The 26,209-nt window shown below is 43.4% G+C and overlaps 1 long non-coding RNA gene across 1 annotated transcript; it reads right to left on the bottom strand.

The window, feature by feature from the left end:
- LOC137045843 (uncharacterized) lies at positions 1–26,209 on the bottom strand. Its single transcript, XR_010898861.1, has 3 exons — positions 25,895–26,209; positions 913–1,216; positions 1–742 (listed from the first exon to the last, which is right to left on the bottom strand). It is a non-coding gene; the product is annotated as an uncharacterized lncRNA (long non-coding RNA).

Below are 26,209 nucleotides of genomic sequence, written 5' to 3'. Positions count from 1 at the left end.
CAACTCAAATGTTTAATTTGAATAAACTCAACATTTTAAAGCAACCAGGTTACTACCAACAATATTTTTTACATTGTACTTCAGAAAGGCTTGTCGGAATCGTCACTATGTCCATATTTTTTTATACTCTATGGCTCTAATACGAGTCAATTCCGAGTCCAAATGCACACAAGTCCATGACAAGACTGAGACCATTAAAATATGGGGACCGAGTCTTGAGTACAAATCAAAAATTTACAACACAACACCTGGTTTAGGAGAGGTTTGAGATATCTTTGAAGAGATCTGAGAAAGAGAAGCCCAGAGTTCTCAAACGCTTCAGTCTCTCTCATCATCATACACTGACTGCAGTGAAACTGAGACCAATTTACCAATCACACTTAGATTCACAAAAGACATCATCTGTAGTATTTCTGCATTCTGTGACTTCAGTCGGGAGGAGGAGAAGGTTTGGGCAGTCACACTCTTTCTGTGAGATCTTTGACCTTTTCCTCCATTAACCCCTGATGGACCGTATGAACAGAACTTCAGCAATAATAAGAGCCAGCTGGGAAACTTCCGGTGAAATGTCACGTGTGTGTGTCGGTCTCTTATCCTGAGGAAGATTTAGACTAATCAGGAGTGTAATACTTAGTTTATAATCAGAATCTGGACATCACTGATTATGATGATGATGATGATGGTGATAATGAAGATGATGATGATGATGATGATGGTGATGATGATGATGGATCACACAACACTAGAAATCAGAAATATAGTGAATTAATGGGATTATGTTCTTGATCACACATCTGTGAAGAGCTTCAATAGTCTATAGAGCAGAAAGTCTGAAGTCAATCTGATGAATCTGAACAGGAAATCTAGAGAGACTAAAATGAAGAAGGATTGAACGAATGATCAAACACTCACTGTTTGGACTTAGTTTCTCCATACTGTCACATCTCTGAAGTGTCAGCCGTCTTTCCTCTTCTGATCCTCTGGTGTGTGTCTCCATTCTTCTCTCTCTTCTCTCTCCTCTTCTCTCTCCTCTCCTCTCTCCTCTTTCCTCTTCTGATCCTCTGGTGTGTGTGTCCATTCTTCTCTCTCCTCTTTCCTCTTCTGATCCTCTGGTGTGTGTGTCCATTCTTCTCTCTGTCTTCTTGTTTTTTGCTGCTCTGTGATTTCTGAGGCAGTTTTCTGTGTGTGTGGTTTTCTCTACACACTCCATTTGAATCTGTTCAATCACACACACACACACACACACACACACACACACACACACACACACACACACACACACACACACACACACACACACACACACACACACACACACACACACACACACACACACACAGCGTTTAGTTAAAGTGATATAACATCAGATCACGAGACATCAGGGGACTATTCCAGAAAGCAGGTTGTGTGACATACGGCGTATGTTTAAGTTTAAGTTCGCGGATAACCTCAATTACCATTTTACTTCAACTGTCAGGTCCAAAACCACCGGTAACCTCCAGTGTGTGTAAGTAACCAGCAACTCTCTGAACATAACCTGCTCCAGAGCGGCTCAGGGTCCACAACAGTATATATTAATTCTAAAGCACTATTATAACAAGGTCATGTTTAAATGTTAATGCAGAATATATTTATGATGTATTTTACTGTGATCTCACACATGGATCTGCATTCCCCTAATTAGCATCAACCGTTATATATAACCCTTATTCTGTTGAGCAGGTCTGTGTTAACTGTGAACATACTCTGAGTTGGCTGAACTTACTCGCAGTCATGTGTTTGTGGAACCAGCCTTAGCACACCTCGAGTAAGCAACGTTTGGGTTAATCTACCGCGACGGTAAGTGTAAGTGACGGTAAGTGTTACGCCTGCCTGTTGCCCTCTGCTGGCTCGGCTAGACAGTGCAGATGTTAGTCGGGCGACCGGTGTATTCTATCAGTAATCAACCCTCTATTATAGCGTTTGGGATATAAGGTCTGTGTGCTCAAGAGTTGTTCTCTCTCTCTCTCTCTCTCTCTCTCTCTGTTTGCGCATGTGCGAGTGAGTGGAAGTGGAGTGAGTAGGAGCGTATGGTGAGTCTGAGTGATTCGTGCCCGCTGTGGTTTCCTTTTCAAACTTTTTTTCTATGTTGTATGTTTATTGATTTCTTGTCTAAACTTTTGTGCGTTGCGACTGGGTGTTTCAAAGCTTGGTAAAGGCTGTTGCGCGCGTTGTACGCCGCCGGTGTTTGTTAAACATCATGGCGGCGCATGCAGGTGTTCTAGATTGCCTCACGCGTCGGCATGGAATTAAAATAGTGTCTGTAGGCAGTGTAGAGGAATGTAGTTTAGCGGTTGGCAATGTGATTGGACATAAATCCATTTTAGCTGCCCCAAAATGAACAATGCAGTGGTACTTTTTATAAGTTCGGTCGAAAAGGCAAATGAAGTAGTGGAAAGGGGCATTGAATTAAAGGGTACGTTTGTGCCGGTACTTCCCCTTTCTACACCAGCTAAGAAGGTCACATTGTCAAATGTTCCACCTTTTATTAAAGATGAGGTGCTAGTAAAAGAGCTTTCACGCTTTGGCAAAGTTGTCTCACCAGTTAAAAAGATCGCAATCGGTAGTAAATCGGAACTGTTGAAACATGTCGTTTCTTTTAGGAGATTTATGTAGCAGGTTTATTTGTATACTTATGAATTCCACCCAAAAATATTTCTTTTTGTATTACTGGCAGTTTCGTTGTGGGTTCATTCTGCTTGCGCGTCGGGTTAGTGCAGTGTGTGCGAGTGACGTCATCAGATTGCGCAAGGCTTACCTCAGTCAGAGCAATGCTGGATTTGACTGAGATGCTAACCTGATGTCACGCAACACTCATTGCCATATTGTTTATGACCGCAGATAATAAACAGCATTGTGACAGCCCGTGCCTCGGTGTCTACTTGAGAACAACCCAGAACACAACGCAGAAAGACAAGACGGGTTACATTGGTGCCGTGACCTTTTGGATTCTTCGAGTATCGACGCCACCTCGATCGCCGTGGGGACTGCATTGTTTCACCCAAGTATTGCACAATGGACTCAGTGAATACACCAGTGGGTACGGGGTTTTTTGATCAGGATGTGTATGATACTGTGGGGTTTGGGCGGGGGAGGTTATTCAAGGATGAGGTTCAGTCGCCTGATGTGGGAGGGTTGAGAACGCCCATGGCGTGTTCCAGTCGTGTCCAGTTTCCCCGCAGTCTTTCCCCAAGTGAGCAGCGTACCACGTCAGCCTCTAGTGATGATGTAAGAGCCCTCATTACAGAGTTAGCCAGCCAAATTGGCCAGTCTATCGCAGACCAGCTGCAACGTAATAGCGATGTAACAGCACACGACACATCTGTAAAAAGGGGGGGTTCACAGCCGGAACCGCAACCGACAGAGTTTAATTTGTCCGGTGTTAAGCTAGTAATGCAATCTGATGCTAAGGAGCCGCCTATTTATAGGGGTGATAGCAGTGATAAGTGCTCTGTGCGGGAGTGGGTGGAAATGGTAGGGGCATATTTTCGTAAGAGTAATGTTCCAGTACACCAGCAGCCTCAGGAGATATTAGCTAAACTAAGGGGAAAGGCTAGAGATGTAGTGCGGGTTACTCTACGACATAACTCTACTGACCCGACTCCCGACTTTGTCTATGACATAATGAAACAACACTTTAGTGAGTTGACCTACTCATCCATGCCAATGGCTGACTTTTACAACACCAGGCCATTACGAGACGAAGGGGTGATGGACTACTGGATCAGGTTAAATAACGCCATTGATATCGCTGACGAGTGCTTAAAGAGACAGAGACGAAGTGCTGAAGATTCCGGACGGGAGGTATGCATGATGTTCATCAAGTTTTGCCCAGACCCGATACTCTCTAACAGACTTAGCTTCAAGGCGGCTGAGGAGTGGACCACAAGCGAGGTTCAGGAACGTATTGACGCCTACCAGAGGGAACTCAGGATGCGCACGCTGGCCAGTTCGCATGCTCCACTGAGACACATAGTCACGCACACCCAGTCAGCTATGTCACGAGAGCCAGAGCTGTCTCAACCAGCGCCAACAGAGCCCCAGTTTCAGCTGCCTTCTTCTCAGGGGTTCGTTCTGCCTCAAGCCACTATGTTTGTTAACGCATCAGTTCAGACACCAACATCACAGCTCTCACCTTTAGCAGAGCAGTTTGTGCCCAATTCCCCAGCCATTCATTTGCCTCAACCATCCCATGCACAGTCTGTTCCACAACATGCACAGTCACCAGCATGCTTTCAGGCTCCCCAGTCCAGTCACACCACTCCAGCCACTGCCGCAGCTGTTGGTGTGAATAGCATGAATGCACTGATCAATCTCCTAGATCACTTGGTGGTGCGTCAGAACGTCCAAGCCCCTGCACAAGAGCCATCATATGGTCCAATGACCTTTCAGAGGAGGAGCTGTAGAGTCTGTGACGATGTCAGACATTCCACGCTCGCACACTGCAGGAGAGAAAACCTGTGTCTCGCGTGTTTTGCTCCTGGTCACTGGAAGAAGGACTGTGACAAGTATGGACGGAAGCGGGTGGGCCAGGCTGATGCCAGACGAGGGCCGCCGGCGGGAAACTAGGGAGCCCACACGGAGAGGGGCAGTGTGGGGGATCAACACGAAACCCTCATTGGAGACGAGGACTTGGAGTTACTTTACGTTAATGCCTGTTCGGCCGTACCAGAAGGTCTTCAGGTCGTGGTTCAAGGGTCTGGAGAGGTGCCAGCTTTCAGTGATTTATTCTACGTTCAGGTTGTGGTTGATGACAAGGTAGAGCTGAAGGGCATGATTGACTCAGGATCCATGGCTTGTACGATGAGTGAGGGGGCTGAAGCATTACTCAAGGTGGCAGGAGTCCTTATTAAAGAGCCTGAATCAGCCGAGAGAATTGTGCTTGTGGGTTGTGGCGGAAAACAGACACGTCCCAGAGGTGTTTATGACTTGACGCTGTCTGTGTATGGAGTGAAGTGCGTTGTTCCTGTTTTGCTTGTGCCAGGCCAGCATGATGAACTCATCATCGGTTCAAACGTCCTCAAACACCTCGCACGTACCATGAAGAGCGATGAAAACTACTGGAGGCTTATATCAGCTGGAGGCAAGAAAGTACCGTCAGACTGTGACCAGTTCCTTGATATGCTGTCCTGCACCACAAGATGGAAGAGCGAGGATGTCCCAGACAAGATCGGCCCTTTGAAGCTGTCTCATGCTGTCAAACTGGAACCGCAGCACGAACACCTAGTGTGGGGTAGGCTGTCCAGCAAGGTGCCGATGTCTCCAGGCAGCACAGTCATTGTGGAACCATGCGGTTCCAGGTCAGATCCACGGGATGTCCTTGTGGGTCGTGTCATCACTGCAATGTGGGCTGACAGGTGGGTGCCCTTGAAGATGACAAATCTTTCGCCGAAGCCAATCACATTGAGACGTAATGCCATCATCGCTGATGTTTTCCCGTGTCTTGCTGTGGAGGACTTCAACGTTCAGCAAGGTCTGTGTGAGATGGAGGGCTTGAAGCCAGAGAGTGTTATAGTTTCGGCTGTCACAGATGCTGACCTCAAAGCACGCCTGTCCAACCTGGGGTTGAGCGATTTGGACATTGATTCATGCGAGGCCAGCTTTTGGGCAAAGAAACGTCTTGTCGAACTGGTTCAAGAGTATGAAGACATCTTCTCCAGACACTCACTTGATTGTGGCGAGGCGAGAGAGTTTGTGCACAGCATTCGCCTGACAGACGATCGCCCATTTCGCATGCCATATAGGAGAGTTCCTCCTGCACATTACCAACAGCTACGACGCGTGCTTTCAGACATGGAGGAGAGGGGGATCATCCGCAAGTCCATCAGTGAATATGCATCCCCTCTCGTCATGGTGTGGAAGAAAGATGGTGGGCTCAGAATCTGCACAGACTTCAGGTGGCTGAATGCACGGACTTTAAAAGATGCCCACCCACTGCCTCATCAGGCCGACTGTCTAGCAGCACTGGGAGGTAATGCTGTCTTCAGTACAATGGATTTGACTTCGGGCTTCTATAATGTTCCGATGTGTGAAGACCACAAAAAGTATACAGCCTTCACGACACCTGTTGGGTTGTATGAGTATAACAGGATGCCACAAGGGCTTTGTAACAGCCCAGCATCGTTCATGCGTATGATGCTGAGCATCTTCGGCAGCCTTAACTTCACCAGCCTGCTCTGCTACCTAGACGACCTACTTGTCTTTGCGCCCACTGAAGAGGAAGCACTAAACAGGCTCCAAGTGGTCTTCGGTAAGCTCAGAGACAACAACCTCAAGCTGAGCCCCAAGAAATGCCACCTTCTGATGAGGTCAGTAAGGTTCCTTGGTCACGTCATTGACCAAAGTGGGGTTGCGGTGGATCCCAATAAAGTTGATGTCATCTGTAAGATGCCAAAGGAGGCTCTGATGGAGGAGGATGGTCGTACCCCTTCTGTAAAGAGGCTGAAGTCATTTCTTGGCATGGTGTTCTTCTATCAGTCTTTCATCCCTGGCTGCTCAGCCATTGCCAAGCCCCTGTTTGCTTTGACGGCAGGCCAGAAGAGGAGAGGCCGGACTGGTCGGAGTGGTGGAGGTGCGGGTATGTACAGGAAACTGACTGCAGCGGATTGGACTCCTGAGTGCGAAAAGGCTTTCCGGAAGCTCAAGACAGATCTGCTTAACTGTGCTGTATTGGCCCATCCTGATTTCTCAAGACCATTCATCCTGTCCGTTGATGCATCCCTGGACGGGCTTGGTGCTGTGTTGTCACAATTGCCAGCAGGGGAGGACAAGGCTCGCCCCATTGCTTTTGCCAGTAAGACCCTCAGCAAGTCACAGCAAAGATATCCCGCTCATCGTCTTGAGTTTATGGCACTGAAGTGGAGCGTCTCTGAGAAGTTCAGTCACTGGCTGAAAGGGCATGACTTTACTGTGTGGACGGACAACAACCCGTTAACCCACATCATGACCAAGCCCAAACTTGATGCGTATGAACAGAGGTGGGTAGCTAAACTGTCTTCATACAACGTCGACCTGAAATACATCCCAGGCCCAAAAAATATTGTAGCAGACGCACTCAGTCGAGATCCCTTTACCACTTCAGTTAGCAGGCGTCTGATCCAAGAGCCATATGGTAGACTAGTGCAAGAGGCTGAAGGTGCGGAGGCTGAGGAGGTGCAACAGACATTCAGACTGGGCGTCCAACACCTTCAAGCGGTTCAACAGCACGAGCCAACACATTACACAACAGGCTCCTACAGTGCAGCTGAAGTCAAAGCTGCTCTAGCCGCTCACAGCTCCTGGAGGAGTGGTGTGGAGAACAGGGCTCTTTGTCTTGGCCAACATGTCCAACAGCTGCAACCCGCAGGCCAGTGTACTTTGCCCTCACTCACTCTGTGCGAATTGGAAGATAAGCAGCTTCAGGATCCCACAATATCTTCTGTACTCCCGTTTGTGGTCCGCAGACGTCGCCCATCCAGACGAGAAAAGCACAATATGGGCCCCAGTTCATTGGCATTACTGAAACATTGGGAGAGGCTAGTCATCCGGAATGGTGTCTTGTACCGAGAAACGAAGGACCCTGTGAGTAGGATGAAAAGATTCCAGTTGCTACTGCCAGCCGGTTTGAGGGGTGAGGCCTTGAAGGGAGTTCATGACTTGGCAGGACATCAGGGACAGGCGAGGACGCTCCATCTGGCAAGACAGCGCTTCTTCTGGCCCAGTATGGAGAGGGACACAAGAGAGCATGTGCGATGCTGTGAGAGGTGTGTACTTGCAAAATCTCCAGAGCCCTCAGCACGAGCCCCCTTGAAAAGTATTAAAACTTCCGCTGCCATGGAACTGGTCTGTATTGATTTTTGGTCAGCAGAGGATAAGAACAAGAATTCTGTTGATGTGCTGGTTGCGACTGACCACTTCACGAAAATGGCTTTTGCCTTTCCATGCAGGAACCAGACTGCCAAGCAAGTGGCCAGGAAGTTATGGGATTGTGTCTTTTGTGTCTACGGGTTCCCTGAGCGCATCCACTCTGACCAGGGCCCTAATTTTGAGAGTGAGCTAGTGTCTGAGTTGCTGCAGCTGTCGGGGGTGGCAAAGTCTCATACAACGGCTTATCACCCAATGGGCAATGGGGGCACAGAGCGCTTTAACCGTACACTGGGCAAAATGATACGGAGTCTTCCTCTGAGAGCCAAGCGAGAATGGCCACAGCAGATCCAGACGCTGACGTTTGCATATAACGCAACTGCTCATGAAACAACCGGCTATGCACCCTTCCACTTGATGTTCGGCCGCGTTCCGAGGCTGCCAGTTGATGTTGTCTTTCAGTCTGTTCTGCACGACTTCACTGTGACACACTTCAGCAGCTACTCAAGGACCCTGCTATCTTACCTGTCTGAGGCAGCCAACATCGCCCAGCAGCATGCCACTAAAGAGCAGGAACAGCAGGCTCATCAGTACAATAAAAAGGTCAGAGGGATTTCCTTACATGTTGGAGCCCGAGTGCTGCTCGCGAACAAGAGAGAGAAAGGTAAAAAGAAGTTAGCTGACAAGTGGGAACCTGCAGTGTATACGGTAGTGGAGCGGAACCCCAAGACTCACATCTACAAGATCAGCGATGCCTCTGGCCAGAGCAAGGTTGTGCACAGGAACCTTTTGCTTGATGTGAGTTTCCTTCCTATCCAAGACACCCTGGAGAAGCGGTCTCTGGTCAGCTCGTTGGAAGTTGAAGATTCAAGTGGCTGTGGAGATGCGGATAACCTGAGCAATCTGGAACAAGAGTCTTCACTGGCACGGACATCCTCGTGGGTTCTGTCAGACCCAGATCGATCTGCTGAGGCTTCAGCAGCCGAAGAAGCTTCTATTCCAGACCTTGAGGATGAGTCTAACGCTCATGAAGTTATGGCCAGTCCACCTGAAACGACTCTGTCTGGTCCAGACCCTGTTCAGTCAAATAAACCTACTGACGTTGATACAAGTCTGACTGACTCTACTCCCACTCAAGCCTGCTCATCTGCTGACTCAACTGTGACTCAGACTGCTGTAGTTAGTAACAGAGTTCAAGGCAGGGTTGTCACTAGAACTGGGAGAGTGGTTAGGTCTGTCAATAGGCTTATTGAGAGTATGGTTCAGAGACCTGTTATATGGGGCCTCTCTTTGCCTCAGAAAGTTTGATTTAGAGTGCACATTAAGTTTTTTCTCTTTTCAACTAGTTTCTTTTTGTTGTTGTTTTTTCCATCCTTGAATGTAAAACCGTACTGTGGGGTTTTTCAAGCCAGGGGACCAGATGTTTAGGGGTGTAGGCTGCACCTTTATGTTCCTGAGAGGATGAGGGCCTGATCAACCTTTTTTTTTTCTCTTGATCTGTTTTACGGATAGTTTTTTACTGAACTTTGGGATTCGATCTCATTGTTATTTGGTCCGGGTACGAGTGTATTTACATTGATGCATCTTTGGTACTAATAATAGAATTCAAGGGTGGTTTTATTTTGGTGGAATTCAGGGGGGGTGAATGTAGCAGGTTTATTTGTATACTTATGAATTCCACCCAAAAATATTTCTTTTTGTATTACTGGCAGTTTCGTTGTGGGTTCATTCTGCTTGCGCGTGGGGTTAGTGCAGTGTGTGCGAGTGACGTCATCAGATTGCGCAAGGCTTACCTCAGTCAGAGCAATGCTGGATTTGACTGAGATGCTAACCTGATGTCACGCAACACTCATTGCCATATTGTTTATGACCGCAGATAATAAACAGCATTGTGACAGCCCGTGCCTCGGTGTCTACTTGAGAACAACCCAGAACACAACGCAGAAAGACAAGACGGGTTACATTTATCTACATGATTTTAAAAAATGGGAATGAACTTGATCTGAATTTTAAATTCCGAATAGATGACTTTGATTATACAGTGTTTGTGTCGACAGACATGAGGTGTTTTGGTTGTGGAAAGACCGGTCATCAGATTCGTGCTTGTCCCAACAACAGTGCGAATGTTAGTAAACCCGGGCCGTCGGGTGCACAGCCTGAAGCTGCTGATTCGGTTGATGCCGTCGATCTAAATCCAACTGATGTAACGTTAGGTGTTCATCAAGAAGAGTCTGTTGAGACTAGAGATGGAGAAATTGTTGTTGAAGAGCACGGAATTAAGCGATTAAGCTCCGAGATATCTGAGTCTAATGTGAATGAAAAAGGTGAAAAGTCCGAGTTAGGCTCAGTAAATCAGATTCCTGCTGTTGATCCTGCTTCTGAAAATATAATTAAAGAAGGTAGTGAGTTGTTGATGGAAGTAGATCAAGAGATATTTAAAACACCTCTGAAGAGAAAGAAAAAAGAAGAATGCACTGTAAATAAACAAGCTAGGAAAACAAGAGAACAGGCTAGTGAAAATGAGGCTGAAAGTGAGAGTGATTCCTCTGATTCAAGTGTTTCAGGTTGTTCGCAGAGCGAGTGGCCATGTCATAACTGTACCACCGAAAAAATTAAGGCTTTTTTGAAAGTAACAAAAAGTTTAAGAGGTGTACAAATTGCTGATTATTTTCCAAATCTTAAAAGATTTGTTGAAATTACTAAGAGTTCAATGTACGGAGGTGTTTTCTTGGATAAAGAAGTGTATCGTCTTAAGAAAATTGTAACCAAAGTTCAAAGTCAATTAAGCAACAGTGATAATGAAGTTTAATTCAGCAACTGAAGGGGCCTGTCTCTTACTCAGCCTTTTATGGTTAATCTTATCCATCACAATGGGTGATATCCACATTGCCTCTTTAAATGTGAATGGGGCCAGAGAGGTGAGGAAAAGATTGGAAATATATGAGTTAATGAGACAGAAAAAAATTGATGTTTTATTTATACAAGAGACCCACAGTGACGAAAAGAATGCTGTAGAATGGCTTAAAGAATGGAATGGTTTGCCCTTTTTAAGCCATAACACTTCCCTTAGTGGTGGAGTTGGTATTTTGTTTGATAAAAAGTTTGTTCCCGTTTCTTTTAAAATGGAAGAAATTATAAAAGGAAGGATCTTAAAAGTGATTGTGAACTTTGAAAAATATGCATTGATTTTTATTTGTATTTATGCCCCAACCCAACCAACACAAAGAATGGTTTTTTTAGACACTCTTTGTAATACGTTGGAGGAGTATAAAGAGGAAGAATACTTGTTTTTAGGAGGTGATTTTAATTGTGCGGAAAGCAGTCTAGACAGAAATCATATTGAGCCGCATATGCCATCACGCAGAAGGCTTATTCAAATGATTGAAATGCATGATTTGTGTGATGTGTGGAGACATTTCAACAAAGATATTAGGCAATATACATGGGTACATGCACGGGATAACTTGCTATCACTAGCAAGATTAGACAAGCTTTATGTTTTTAAACACCATATGAGTATTTTTAAAAGATGTTCTATCTCTCCGGTTGGTTTTTCAGACCATAGTTTAATAGGATACATATTATCCATTAATTCTGTTAAACCAAATAGCGCCTATTGGCATTTTAATTCTACCTTGTTAGATGATACCCAGTTCAAAGAGATTTTGGCCTGTTTTTGGAGTAAATTTAAAAAGGAAAAGAAGGATTTTAAGTCCTTAAAGAATTGGTGGGACTTTGGAAAAATTCAAATAAAACAATTGTGTCAACAATATACCCTTAATGTCACTAAAGAATTGGCTAAATCTGTTCAGATTTTAGAAGATGAAATCATGAGACTTCAATTTTTAACACAAACTGGAAATCAAGACCTTATTGCTGATTTTAAAATGAAAAAATCTGCTTTATCTGATCTGTTGGGTTTAAAAGCACAAGGAGCATTAATAAGATCACGTTTTCAAAATTCCAATGAGATGGATGCTCCATCCAAATTCTTTTTTGGGTTCGAAAAAAAATGGGCAGCGACGTGTCATTAATGTGCTACAGTCTGAAAGAGGAGTTTTACTTTCAGATCCATTTGACATACGTAAGAGAGCGGTAGAATTTTATGAAAAATTGTACACAAAGGAGTCTAAAGAAGATGAATTTGTTGAGCAATGTTTTTTTGAAGATTTACCTCAGGTTTCTGAAAAATCAAATGACGAGCTTGATAAGCCCATAACATTGGAAGAGTTGTATAGAAATCTTCAAAACATGGAAAGTGGTAGAGTCCCCGGAATAGATGGACTTCCAGTTGAATTTTATATGTCTTATTGGAATATAATAGGAGAGGATTTATTGGAAGTTCTGAATAGCAGTTTAACTGAAGGATGTCTGCCTTTAAGTTGTCGAAGAGGAGTTCTTACTCTTTTACCAAAAAAAGGTGATTTAACTAGTATAAAAAGTTGGAGACCTGTGTCTTTGTTATGTTGTGACTATAAAATACTTTCTAAAGTATTAGCCACAAGACTAGGAAAGGTTTTAGAAGAGGTTATAAACCCAGATCAGTCATATTGCATACCTGGCAGATCCATATTTGAAAATATTTCTCTAATCAGAGACATTTTTGAAGTAGTTAAAATTTTTGGTTTGAATGCAGGCTTGATTTCCATCGATCAGGAGAAAGCTTTTGATCGTGTTGAACATGATTACCTATGGAAAGTTTTTAAAGCTTTTGGTTTTAGTTCAGTATTTGGTGATAAAATTAAAACTTTGTATAATGACATTGAGGGTGTGTTGAAGTTTAATGGTGGCTTATGCGCTCCTTTTAAGGTTAATAGAGGGATCCGACAAGGTTGTTCTTTGTCCGGGTTGCTGTACGCATTGGCAATAGAACCTTTTTTACATAAATTGAGGAAAGAATTAGTGGGTTTGAAAATTCCACAATGTGATACTGCAATTAAGTTATCTGCTTATGCGGATGACATTGTTGTAATGATTGAAGGGCAAAACGATATACAAAGTGCAATAAGAGTATCCAATGATTTTGACTTGATTTCTTCTGCAAAAATCAATTGGATAAAAAGTGATGCAGTTTTGCTTGGAAAGTGGAAAGAGAAAACACCAGACTTGCCAGGTGGATTAATATGGAAAAATAATGGTTTTAAATATCTGGGAGTGTACTTGGGGGATGAGGATACCATGCAGAAGAATTGGGAAGGAGTAATCGAAAGGATAAAAGGCCGATTAGACAGTTGGAAGTGGCTCAAATCATCCATGTCTTATAGAGGAAGGACAATCATAATAAACAACTTGGTTGCTTCCTTTTTGTGGCATCGGTTGGCCTGTGTAGATCCACCAACCTATTTGTTGGCTAAGATACAATCAATCTTGATCGATTTCTTTTGGGACAAACTTCATTGGGTGATACATAATATTTTGTATTTACCCAAAGAGGAAGGTGGACAAGGATTGGTTCATCTGCAAAGCAGAACTGCTGTTTTTCGAATGCATTTTTTGCAGAGATTTCTAAAGGGTTCAGGAAATGTGAGCTGGAGAACAGTGACCAGTGTTATACTGAAATCTGTTCAAGAGATGAACTTGGACAAATCCTTGTTTTTGATGGACCCAAATAATATTGATATTACAGGTTTACCTGCTTTCTATAGAAATCTGTTTAAAGTTTGGAGTTGTTTTAAGGTGAAAAAGTCTGAAACCACTAACTCCTTATTTTGGTTGTTGGAAGAGCCACTGATAAATGGAGCAAGACTGGATGTAATAAGCACCAGCAGCACACTCACTGAACTGTTTATTCGAGCTGGTATCACAAACTTAAGAAAGCTTGTATGTTCAGCGGGGGCTGGATTGGAAAATGTGGAGGAAATGACTGCTTGTGTGAAGATCAAATCTGTTCGAACAATGACTCTAATATTACAGAGGATGCGATCGGCTCTTACATCAGAGGAAACTAGGATGCTCAAAGACTACGGTGAAGGACTTACTCTTTCTGATGACATGGACCCCTTCCCAAAATTGTTCTTATCCCCCAATCTAGAGGATCACTCTGGTATTCTTCTGGAATTAAAGAGTATGTATTTGGATTTTAATGATGTTAATGGAAAACAGTTGTATAAGGTGTGTGTAAAGTTTTTTAACAAAAAAGGGTTACATCAGAAAGTTGACACACCTTGGCGGGATGCTTTGGGACTAAATGAAAATGTCAGGCCTCACTGGAGAGCGATATATAAGCCACCATTAACTAAGAAAACAGCTGACATTCATTGGAGGGTTTTACATGGAATAATCGCAGTCAATGCTTTTGTTTCTCTTTTAAATCCTGACACGAGTCAAGATTGCCCTTTTTGTACTGAAAAAGAGAATGAAGTCAAGCGCAAGTTCTGCCAGGAAGACTCAATCGTTACGTCACTAATTACCTTCTCATCTATCCAATCACATCCTTTACCGGAGCATATAAAGGTTGTACTTACTCATGTTTGAGTTCGCAGATACTACCGCTTCAGCATGGTGCGCACATGCTGACGCCGACAGTTAGTTGACGGTCTCGTCTTGTCATGGGTGATCAATGGGTCTTATATAAAGTAACAACTCGCAATACAGTAGCGGTTAAGTCCTCGTCAGCAATCATTTCCTTGGGCTGTCGCGGCAATAGACGCTCGTTCCTTCTAAGGAGAGCAACTTGCGTTCTGATTCAGACAATCACATTCACGGAAGTCTATCTGTGCATGTTATCTAAATATACCTCTGCGCTCTTCATCACCATTCTGGCGTCCTACATCAGCATTCATCGCTGGGATATGGTTATGTATTTTCAAAGACGATCTGGTGTAGTATCGCTCTCTTTCTCATTGTTGCAAGCATGCATTTCAGACGCACACGCATAGGACGCAGCACCTGCTCGCACAAACGCGATCAGTCCTGTTGTGGCTTGTTGTGTGTAAACTGACCATTTAATGCCTCGAAAACACTACGCACAGTCTATCATTAATAATCGTTTAGCTGAACAGAACAGATGGCACTGTATAATATCCCCTATCAGTCTCCCCACGAATGCGTGGTAATCTCACGGGGTTTAAAGTAACATGCACCTATTTTATCCGGGCTTCAGGACGAACTGAAGCAAGCCGAATCACGGATCGGCTCAGCATTACGAGATTGCTGAGGTAAATTAACACATTAATGTGCTCTGAGTAGTTCTTAAAAGTACAGCACCGACATCACTACATGGCTATTCCATCTAACGTTACTTCGGTTCTTGCAAGCAGTAAGTGGCATACAACACACAATTTAAACTGATAAAATACTGTCAGGTAATTTGGGCTGTCATCCTGTAGTTCATGCAGACATGTTTCGCTCAAATTTTCAAGGGTGTTGAAGAAAATGTCTTGCATCATTTACACTGCTTTCTTCTTATGAGGAAGAAACATAGCGAATGTGCTCCTCGAAGATGCTCTTTATTGCTTTATAAACGTACGCATTAACCTCTTATGGTCCGCCAGGATGTGGTCGTGCTGAAGCTCTCTTTGCTTGTATTAGCTCAAAATTACTATCAGATGTAAGTAATTACCTTGACAAACCATACATCACTACAAAGATCTAAGAATAAAGTTTATTTTAATTTCATCTCGGTTTTATTCTCAACTTATAGCGTTAACATGTGCCAGGAGTTATGACTGCGACGATCGGCGTCTGTGACTTATAATGCGCGTCATGGTCGTCATGAGGATCCCGACTAGTAGTACTTTATTGTTCAGCCTAAGCTGAAAATTGATCTTTGGTCTCGCCACACAAACACAGAACAATTTACAGTACACAACATCCAATAAATACATCTAACAATACAATACATCCACAATGGCAAAATTAAAATATTCACATTTCTTACCTCTTATTCAAAAGACTTATAGCGTTGGTACAAAAACATCCCTCAGGGCTTCTAGTTCAAATGCGTGCAGATGTGGAGAAATATCACTAGATTCTCTTATGTCTGAGTCAATTTTTACAGAGGAGTTATATTTATTCAATCTTATCCAAAATCTGTGCTTCCATCATTGAGTGATGTTGTACTATGCTTTTTAGATCATACTGGCAGCTGGAGGGTGCTGGCAAGCTGTACTACTGAACATTTAGTCATATATGACATATGAAGAACAGACAAACATGCGACATTCCAGGAACTCCCTGGCATAAACAAACCTTGCAGAGATCGCTATGCAGATAGACACGTTCGAAGACAACAAACTCACAATCGCGACAATATATGGTTGGTCTGTTTTCTTTATGCCATGTTGGGTGTTTCAGTAATATATTATTTATAATGCAATGATATTCAAATAGCTTTCATCAGCTACATCAGTACATTTCTGTCAGACGCACTAGGACACAGTGCTTCAATTATAATAAAACGCATATGTGTATTCTCGCTTGCATTTACAGCGCAAAAGTCGGTTAAGGTTCACATCAAAACAAGGTTCAACTGGTTATTAGATAGCAACACTAATTTTCTTCTGTACACAAATTAACCGTCTTTAATATGATAGCATCCCGTATATCAGTTAAACCACAGCGCAGAATCAGAATTATCATATCTTTATGAATTTAGTAAGTGAGTGGAGGGTGCTCCCTTTATAAAATGCACGAACTGTCAATGCTTAATTGCAGCTAAAATCCTTCTCCAATGTAAAATGGTTGTCTAATCTGACCACACCGCGGTTCGAATCTATTCTACATCGGTTGAACGTGTTCCCTCGCAGGCAAAATTAGCAGTTAGTGAATTATCAAAAAACTATTAAAGACATGTCAGCCAAGGAAAAACTTTTCAGGATTGCAATATTTTGTCTCAATTGCACAGTACGAACCTGGATTTGGGTTTCTATGGCCCTGTCCCAAACGGCACACTCACGTGTACTTTTAGTCTTGTGGCCCTACAATGGCCATCTCGTGCGCGTGTCCGTTGGGTCCGCGGTGCCGTAGCGTGTTCCATTCGTCATTTAAGCTTAAAAGAAGGGTGCTCGTGAGCGCCCCCTTTGCGTCTGCTATACGGCCTGGATGCGCCCTTCAGCTGAGCCCGCAAATTTGCGAGCTATGCAGAGGATTTCTACCCGGCAGTCAAAGCGACATTACGCAGCGAAAGTGCGGACTCAGAGGAAGACCGCGAGGGTTTAGGGTGCCATTCGGGATAGGGCCAAAGATGATTATTGTATTGATCGTTCTCATAGGTTTTACAGGGTCCAGCAGCTAGCTATGGCCATTAGCTAGTAAAGTGCCATCATATAATTATGTACTTATTTTCTGCAAGGGCATATCTTGAGGTCCTCAATAGTTTGTATATTTTGATCTAATTCTTTCACTCATCGGTCATGCTGTTCAGGTTTCTCTCTTGTGGGTTCCCTCAACAGGTTCTGATGGCTACTTTATCAAGCTGTAAGTGGAAGTCACACCAATGGTTGCAACTCCTCCAACTGCAGATACAAAGAACTATGGTTCTCCAACTCGTATATGATTAGGACATTCTCTCGGATGAGGTCGCTACAAATGCAGCTCAAACATGCAGAGTCTGCTTCCTCTATCATGGTGTTGTGTACATCGACGCCATCAGCATTATAGTACAAGCAAGTTCTGATGCAAATTGCTCAAACAATCCAACGTCAAGTAATACTTATCATGCAATCACAGGTGGTGGTATGCTTCTCAAATTACTACTGCCCACTGATCCTGTTTTCATTAGTATCTATAAGCTTCATGAACTTCTCTGTGGTCTAACATGGTCTCTGTGCAGGTGGCCTATCATAGCCTTCATCTCTACTTTGCCTTTTCACCATGAGACTATGGTTGTTTTAGTTGTCTGGCTTGTTCCTGTAAAGGTATTCTCCAAGCCCTTGGAGTTCCCTGCGCAAGAGGGCCCTCTGACTTGCGGAGCAGCGCTGCTGCCGATCGCGGCTGGCCCGCTCTGCGAAGCTGCGCAGGCAATTATCACAGCCTCTGCCAAATTGCGTGCAACATAGCGAATTATCGTGCAGCCCTACTCAAGATGGTTTCCTTCAGCACTTTAAACCTATAGTATGCTAAACCTTCAGGTAATTCTAAGATTAGCCATGTGTCGTAATGAGCATCAGATAAGTTACATTTTATTATCAAAGTCCTTTAATTAAATATTATACGGTAAGTATTCTTCCCTTACATCCATGATCTTTTATCTTAATGTTTGGCTAAGGTTTATATTTTCACAATGGCGCTCCTCTCTCTCAGGCTGGGTTTTAGACCCACACCTCTCATCTGTCCTTATAAGTTGCAGTCTTTCCTCCATACCAGACATTCTTTAGGATCGGGGCAGTCACTCCAGCAGCCGAGTGCGGCATCTCTACAGCAGCCATCAAAATCCTGGGCAGATTGTCTTCTTTTGCTTTCAAATCTGTATGAAAACTGATTCAAAAATCATCCTCGAAGCTCAGCAAGCTCTCCAATAATGGTAAATTCCTATTTAACTACTGGTGGTGGTGTTCCGAGCCGAATTGGCAGGATGTTATGTTTCAGTGGTCTTACACTATATTAAAGATGGTCTGTGGTACATATGTCCTATCAAAAGATGGTTCGTGGCCATGCGTCCTATCAGAAGTTGGCCGTTGGACATGCGTCCTATCAAAAGATGGTTGTGGCCATGCGTCCTATCAGATGTTGGCCGTTGGACATGCGTCCTATCAAAAAATGGCTGCGGCCATGTGTCCTATCAAAAGATGGCCCGTGGCCCATGTGTCCTATCAAAAGATGGCCTGTGGCCCATGTGTCCTATCAAAAGATGGCCTGTGGCCCATGTGTCCGATCAAAAGACGGCCTGTGGCCCATGTGTCCTATCAAAAGACGGCCTGTGGCCCATGTGTCCTATCAAAAGACGGCCTGTGGCCCATGTGTCCGATCAAAAGACGGCCTGTGGCCCATGTGTCTTATCAAAAGATGGCCTGTGGCCCACGTGTTCTATCAAAAGATGGCCTCCGGCCTATATTTCAGTACATCACCGTAGCTGTGAATCTGGCGCCAGGGAATACGCTTGCCGGCGGTTTCGAAACTTAACTCAAAATAGTATATGGTCTAAAATCTAATTGTTTTTCTCTTCTTTCTCTCCATTAGGAACTTCAGGAATAAGGACCCGTGAGTATACTTCATAAACCGTTCTTTGGGGGTGGGCCCCGTTCACGGTGGATCCTCCTTCCACCTATCTTTGGGGGTGAGCTGCGCCCCTGCCTCTGTAATCAGGCAGGATACGCAGATTCCGTACCCTCGGAATGCGAATTACAAATGGGGCCTACGCCAAAGAACTTGATTGCTTGCTGAGCTCCTAAATAAATGTTATTGTTACAGCATTAATTCTTCCGAGTCTTTCTGGCAGAAATGAAGTCAAGCGCAAGTTCTGCCAGGAAGACTCAATCGTTACGTCACTAATTACCTTCTCATCTATCCAATCACATCCTTTACCGGAGCATATAAAGGTTGTACTTACTCATGTTTGAGTTCGCAGATACTACCGCTTCAGCACCACCATCCTCCCCACCACCACCAAGATGGGACCCCCCCCCACACACACACACAACCAGCCAGGCTTTCATATCATCCTCAACACCACCAGAAGGGATCTCCCATCTACCCTGAAGACTTCAGGATGTCTTTCCCTCCATCCACCCCACCACCACCAGATGGCCCCCTTTCGTTCTTCGCGGGGGGTGAGCTGCGCCCCTGCCTCTGTAATCAGGCAGGATACGCAGATTCCGTACCCTCGGAATGCGAATTACAAATGGGGCCTACGCCAAAGAACTTGATTGCTTGCTGAGCTCCTAAATAAATGTTATTGTTACAGCATTAATTCTTCCGAGTCTTTCTGGCAGAACTGTTTTTCACTGTTTTATATACTGTGGCAGGTTAAAACCATTGTTTGAATTGATGAAAGGAATATTTGATTGTTTCAATGAGGTTTTTTCTGTGCAGACTTTAATTTTTGGTTTTAAATATGTGAAAAGTAGACGTGGTGAATGTCAGTTGTTGAATTTTGTACTCGGAAAAGCGAAAATGGCAATCTACATTACTAGGAGAAATCATATAGAACAAAGGAATGATAGTGATGTGGAGAGGGTTTTTAAAGTAATGATGAAATCCAGAATTGTTGTTGATTTTCGATTTTATAAAGTCATGAATAACTTGATGAAGTTTGAATCTATATGGTGTCATAGAGAAGCCTTTTGCTCAGTTGTGAATGAAGAGTTGTGTTTTGCAGCAAGTTTATAAATAACCATTAATGAATTGTTAATGAATTTACTGTGAAAGATGTTTTAAGGTTTGGTATTTATTGTAATAAATGTAATTTTGAAAAGTCAAAAAGTCTCTCTCTCTCTCTCTCTCTCTCTCTCTCTCTCTCTCTCTCTCTCTCTCTCTCTCTCTCTCTCTCTCTCTCAATTTGTTTGTGTCAGAGAATTTTTGGATGTCTGTGACATATGAGCCAGCCGTAACATAAAAATGGGGGCTCGTCCGGGATTTTGAGCGTTTGTTTGAGGGAGTATTTGTATTGTCTCTTAAGGATTTCATGAGGATTGGCTTGCACTCCGGTTAGTAAGAGTGTTTCAGCTGTGCTGTGCCTGAGCGGAAACACTTTCAACAAGCAGGTATATCGGAGATGTAAAGCCAATGGAAATCCTGGTGAGTACTCTATTTTCTCCCTGCTTATCGTTAAAGTTGTTTATAAAGAGAGCATGTTGCGTGTTGGTATTATGTAAAACTCGGTTTTGTTTACACAATCATTGTGTTAGGGACAACCGCAGGTTATAGATGATTAGTGAATCAGGATTTTTTTTTTTTTTTTAAATAAGCGCTGTTGTAGCCTTGAGTGCGAACGATTGTTCACTATTGGTAAATTAACACTGCATCGCGGGTAATGCGGGTTGTATAAATTCCTATTATAAACCGGGATCATTTTTCCACGTTAAAGCAACCACGACCGAAGGTCAGGTACAGGCGGCCAGGCAGGCGAACCGGCGAAGGTCAGGTACAGGCGGCCAGGCAGGCGAACCGGCGAAGGTCAGGTACAGGCGGCCAGGCAGGCGAACCGGCGAAGGTCAGGTACAGGCGGCCAGGCAGGCGAACCGGCGAAGGTCAGGTGCAGGCGGCCAGGCAGGCGAACCGGTGAAGCAGGGGACAACCAGAGGCCGAAATCCTGGACCTGGAACAGAGATAATCCCCCAGGGGAACAGAAGCCGAGGCAAGCCACACCAGGAGCGCCTGAAACGATCTGACAATGGGTGCCAGTGAGAGACCAGGTTAAATAGTGTTTCTGATGAGTGCAGCAGGTGAAGGTGATGAGTCCCATAATCAGTGACCAAACCTCCAACACAACCTCACAATACATAACCTTTCCAAAAAATTAGAATTTTGGAAAGCTACCGTCACTTATTTAGGTAAGAGTCTATCTGTGCTTTCCCAGTGCCTACAAATCGTAGAGAATTGCATAGGTTTCTGGGAATGGCTGTGTATTATCGTGGGTTTTGCCCAAATTTTGCATCCATTGTGACACCCCTGACTGATCTTATCAGTAAAGTACCTTTTGAGTGGACTACCATTTCTCAGCAGGCATTTGATGGCGCCAAAGCCCTGTTGGCTAGTGCTCCTCTGCTTGTTGTACCAGACTTCTCTAAATCTTTTTGCTTGGCTGTAGATGCAAGCGATACTGACGCTGGAGCTGTTCTTTTACAGAGAAGTGAAGATGGAGTGGAATATCCAATCTGTTATGTTTCCAAAAAATTCAACGTCCATCAGAGAGTTTACTCTGTTGTGGAAAAGGAGGCGTTTGCCCTTGTTCTGGCTATTCAACATTTTTAAGTTAACTAGGGATCTTCTGCCAGTCCAATTGTGGTCTATACACACCATAATCTTTTAGTGTTTTTACACTGAATCATAACCAGAGGATAATGAGGTGGAGTCTCATTTTACAACCATTTTTCCTTGATATTAAACACATTCAGGGCAGTGAAAATGTTATTGCTGATGCCTTATCTTGAGCGTGTGTGCATATTTTGTAGTTTGCTGCCATTTTCTTTCTCTCCTCTTTCTATCCTGTTTCCTAGGCCCAGGAAGCCAGAACCAAGTGGAGTGAGGAACAACTGGTGGAGAAAACTTTTTTTTTTGGCATATAACATTTTTGTGGGGGAGGTGTTACGCCTGCCTGTTGCCCTCTGCTGGCTCGGCTAGACAGTGCAGATGTTAGTTGGGCGACTGGTGTATTCTATCAGTTATCAACCCTCTATTATGGCGTTTGGGATATAAGGTCTGTGTGCTCAAGAGTTGCTCTCTCTCGCTATGTTTCTCCTGTTTATGTAATTTTCTTAATATTTACGAGCCAGCCGTAACAGTAAGTTAACCTTGCTTTCTGAAATACACCCCAGATCAATTCATGAGCATGAGTTATAACAACGTATTAACTCATCCCTGTGGTGAAAATCAAGTGTTTAATGTTACAAGTCAACTCCATTGCTGAGTATTTTCTCCTTAAAACTGCATTAAAAATCAAATCACTGAATCTAACTCTGACAGTAATCACTGATTTAATCAGATCAGATGCGTTCAAAAAGACAGACTGTGTTCATCAAATCCAAATGTGTACTGAGAATGAAGAACACACGTCTGATTATAATTCATATTCGTTATCATTTCACTTTAAATTAAATCATCTGCCAAATTAATTCAGTTGAGGACATAATTTCACACAGACCTCACAGAATCTGCTGAATATGAGTAAAGGAATCACAGAATATCGTGTTGCTTTTATTCAGTCCACAATTTCACATGACATGTTTACACACACATCCTCAAGGCTAAAGGTCAGTGTACTTTTGCGTTCATTCGTTTTTTTATTTAATATCAAGTTGAAATATGAGAAAACAGCTCATTCATTTTTCATTTAAAAAAATAAAAATAAAAAGAATTTGGCTTGATTTTATATTTTTAGTTTCCGGGATAGAAAATGGATAAAAGGCTTGAATAATAGATTTCCACCTGTGGGCTTTCATGAAACGCCCCTTTCCTCTGATTGGTCAACCAAAGATCCACCCGTGCCGCTTCCGGTGTTTCCACAGAATAACGTTCCTCCGCTGCTGGACGGACTCTTAAAGTGTTTAATAAACTCTCTCTCATCAAACAACCGGACTAATGCCGTGACAGAGGACTAAGGGTTTTCTTCTCTATAGGCACGGATTCTACAACAAAACATGCTAGAGAAATATTAGCTGATTATTTCAGAAATATTACTGTAGGTTACCTCGCATCTGCACCCTCATTACCCCTCAGATTATCTCTTGGACACAACACTGCTTTTATTGAGTCCAACTATCAAAATCTGCGGCAAAAGCTGTGACCCACTGCAGCACGCATTCAGTTACATGTAGCAAAGCGCATCAGTATTTAAATGTGAATATGTAGTCGGCATAACTTATTTCAGAAAGTACATGAAGCTGAAATCAAATTAATACATGCTATAATAAAATAAAGCCACAGAGCTGTTGTGCAGCTGACTCTAGACAGTGCTGTTCATGAATGAATCTGATTCTTTAAACGAATCGGTTGAATGAATGACTCACTGACTGACTATTATTTAAGGGGGGGGGGGGGGGGGGTTAAACACTCAGTTTCAGTCAATCTCATGTCAATCTTGAGTACCTATAGAGTAGTATTGCATCCTTCATATCTCCCAAAAGTCTTTAGTTTTATTATATTTATAAAAGAAATATGGGCTGTTCCGAGTCTTTCCGGAAAAAACCGAGTGCCTGGAGGCGTATCGTGTGGGCGGAGCTAAAGAATGACGAGGCATATCGTGTGGGCGGAGCTAAAGAATGAAGAGCGTGCACAAAGCGGTGACGTCCTCAAGCGTGGAGAAACCCATGGCTATCGATCTCAGCTAATACAGATAATGATCCACAATCAATTCTGAGGCAGAAATAAACTGAACAGGAGCAGCAGCAGCAGCAGGACGTCCGTCTCTGTGGTATGGACTGTATTTAGTGGCCTGTCAACATTTGTGTGTGTTTACTCGCAGTTTATGAGGACATGATTCGGTTTATGGACTATTGTATGCGACTAAACCTTAGCAGTAGCAAGCAGAACGGTTTTGCACGTCAGACTAGTGTAACGTTATACAGAGAACAGCAATGGAGTCCGTTAGCGCATTTGAATGACGATCGCGATCGTGTCGTTTACTGATGTTTACTCACGCGACGATAGCCGACAGCACAGACATCTGAAGCAGTTTAACTCACCGGCTGCTTCCAAAGCAGGACCGAACCTTTATCGCTGGGACCGCTCCGTCAGAAACACACTTCTTTGGTATGATTTGGTGAAGTCCTGACAGCAGTGACCGTGGAGATCCACTTTGAGACGCGACTGACGCGATGTTGTGAAGCTTCCCGTCATTTCTGCGTTCAAATCGGTTCAAATGCAGCGCTGCCTTCCCAGAATGCTGTGCGGACACGTTGAAGTCGCTCGACGTCACCCATAGGAATAAAGTGGAGCGCGGCGCGGACTATAACGACAGAAGTGTTCACGGACGACTGGATCTGCAGCTGAGAGTGTTTATGGGCGTGCGTTTCCTCTCTCGCTCTAGTCACGCGCGCGCACCCTACCGGGAGAAGAGCCCGTACGGCCCATACAAGGACCTTCTGCTCTATTAACGTCAAGTCGACCCATACTCGAAAAAAACTCTCCGAAACTTGTGAGAAACCGGAAGGAGTATTTTTAACACAGAAATACTCCATCAAACGTCCAACATTAGTTTTTGAAACTTTGTCTATGTTTAGGATGGGAATCCAAGTCTTTAACAGTGGAAAGCTCAGTATGCAGGAAACAGCATTGGGGATGGGTCTTAATAACTCTCATAATCTAAGTATTGTTTCATTTAAAAAAAATAAAAATCATTTCAAAAGGCTAGGCCTATTAAAAATATTAACCAAAACAACAGATGCGGCGTTATAGTAAACTGTCATTGATACAAAATATTGTCATATTTTCATATCTATCATATTTAAGCTTCATCCCTTGTCCAAAACTCATAGTGCTGTCTGCACCGCGGTTCTCCAACTCTAAACCTGTCGCTGTCCAGTGGGTCACACTGCAGATGCGAGGTAACCTACATTAATATTAAATTAATATTTCTGAAATAATCCAACCCAGCTATATTTCTCTAGCACGTAGGATGTCAACCCTTATTAGTCCCTGTCCAGCGCGATCCGTCACGGCATTAGTCCGGTTGTTTGATGAGAGAGAGTTTATTAAACCCTTTAAGAATCCTTCAAAAGATCTTTGGTTGACCAATCAGCGTACGGGGCATTTCATGCAAGCCCACATGTGGAAATCAAATATTCAATCCTTTTAACCATTTTCTATCCCTGAACCTAAACATATAAAAATAAAAAAATGGACTGCATTTATATAGCGCTTTACATTTTTGCCTCACATTCACCCATTCATACACCGACGGCGATGTCAGCCATGTAAGGCGCCATCCAGCTCGTCGGGAGCAGCTGGGGTTAGGTGTCTCACTCATGGACACTTCGACACTTGGTCAGGTGGAACCGGGGATCGAACCGCCAACCTTCTGGTTTGTAGACAACCTACATGAACCACTGAGACACTGCCGCCCAGAGAGAGTATATATATATATATATATATTAATATTAATAATATTAAAATTTAATAAATTAACCATTTTCCATTTTTTCTATAGGCTGCTTGATATTAAATCGAAAAACGAATGAACTCAAAAGTACACGGACCTCAAGGCTAAATCATAATATATGTGAACGTATGACAACTATTAATGTAAATGATGCTTTGCCTATAAATTCTGCTTTTGTAAAATACAAACATCTATTTTAGAGTAAGGAGTAATGTTTGATTTCAAATTTCACTTTCACTTTCACTAAAATAGAAAGATAAATGTTTCAATAAATAGAAATCTCTTTACAGAATAATTAAAGAGAAAGTGTTTTATTACCTTGTGTTGAGAGAGACGTCCAGCGCCGCTCTGAGCGATATGAGAGATGTTGAGAGAGAGAGAGAGAGAGAGAGAGAGAGAGAGAGAGAGAGAGAGAGAGAGAGAGAGATGTTAGGAAGATATATGAGATCTTCTCCTCCTCTTATGTGTACATTTTCATCTTTCTGTCAAATGCGGTACAGCTCAGGATTGTGTTCTCATCTCCTAAATATTTCTATTCTTGTACCACAAACATGGTGGCACCGAAAATGCAGTACAGATCAGGAAGTTCAGCTCTGGTATAGCCTACGATCTTCTCCTTCCTCATCCGCTCTT

The sequence above is a fragment of the Pseudorasbora parva genome, chromosome 18, assembly GCF_024679245.1.
Source record: "Pseudorasbora parva isolate DD20220531a chromosome 18, ASM2467924v1, whole genome shotgun sequence".
Taxonomy (NCBI): Eukaryota; Metazoa; Chordata; class Actinopteri; order Cypriniformes; family Gobionidae; genus Pseudorasbora; species Pseudorasbora parva.
The sequence above is the reverse complement of the archived record's forward strand: the minus strand, read 5'-3'. Positions and strand labels throughout refer to the sequence as shown.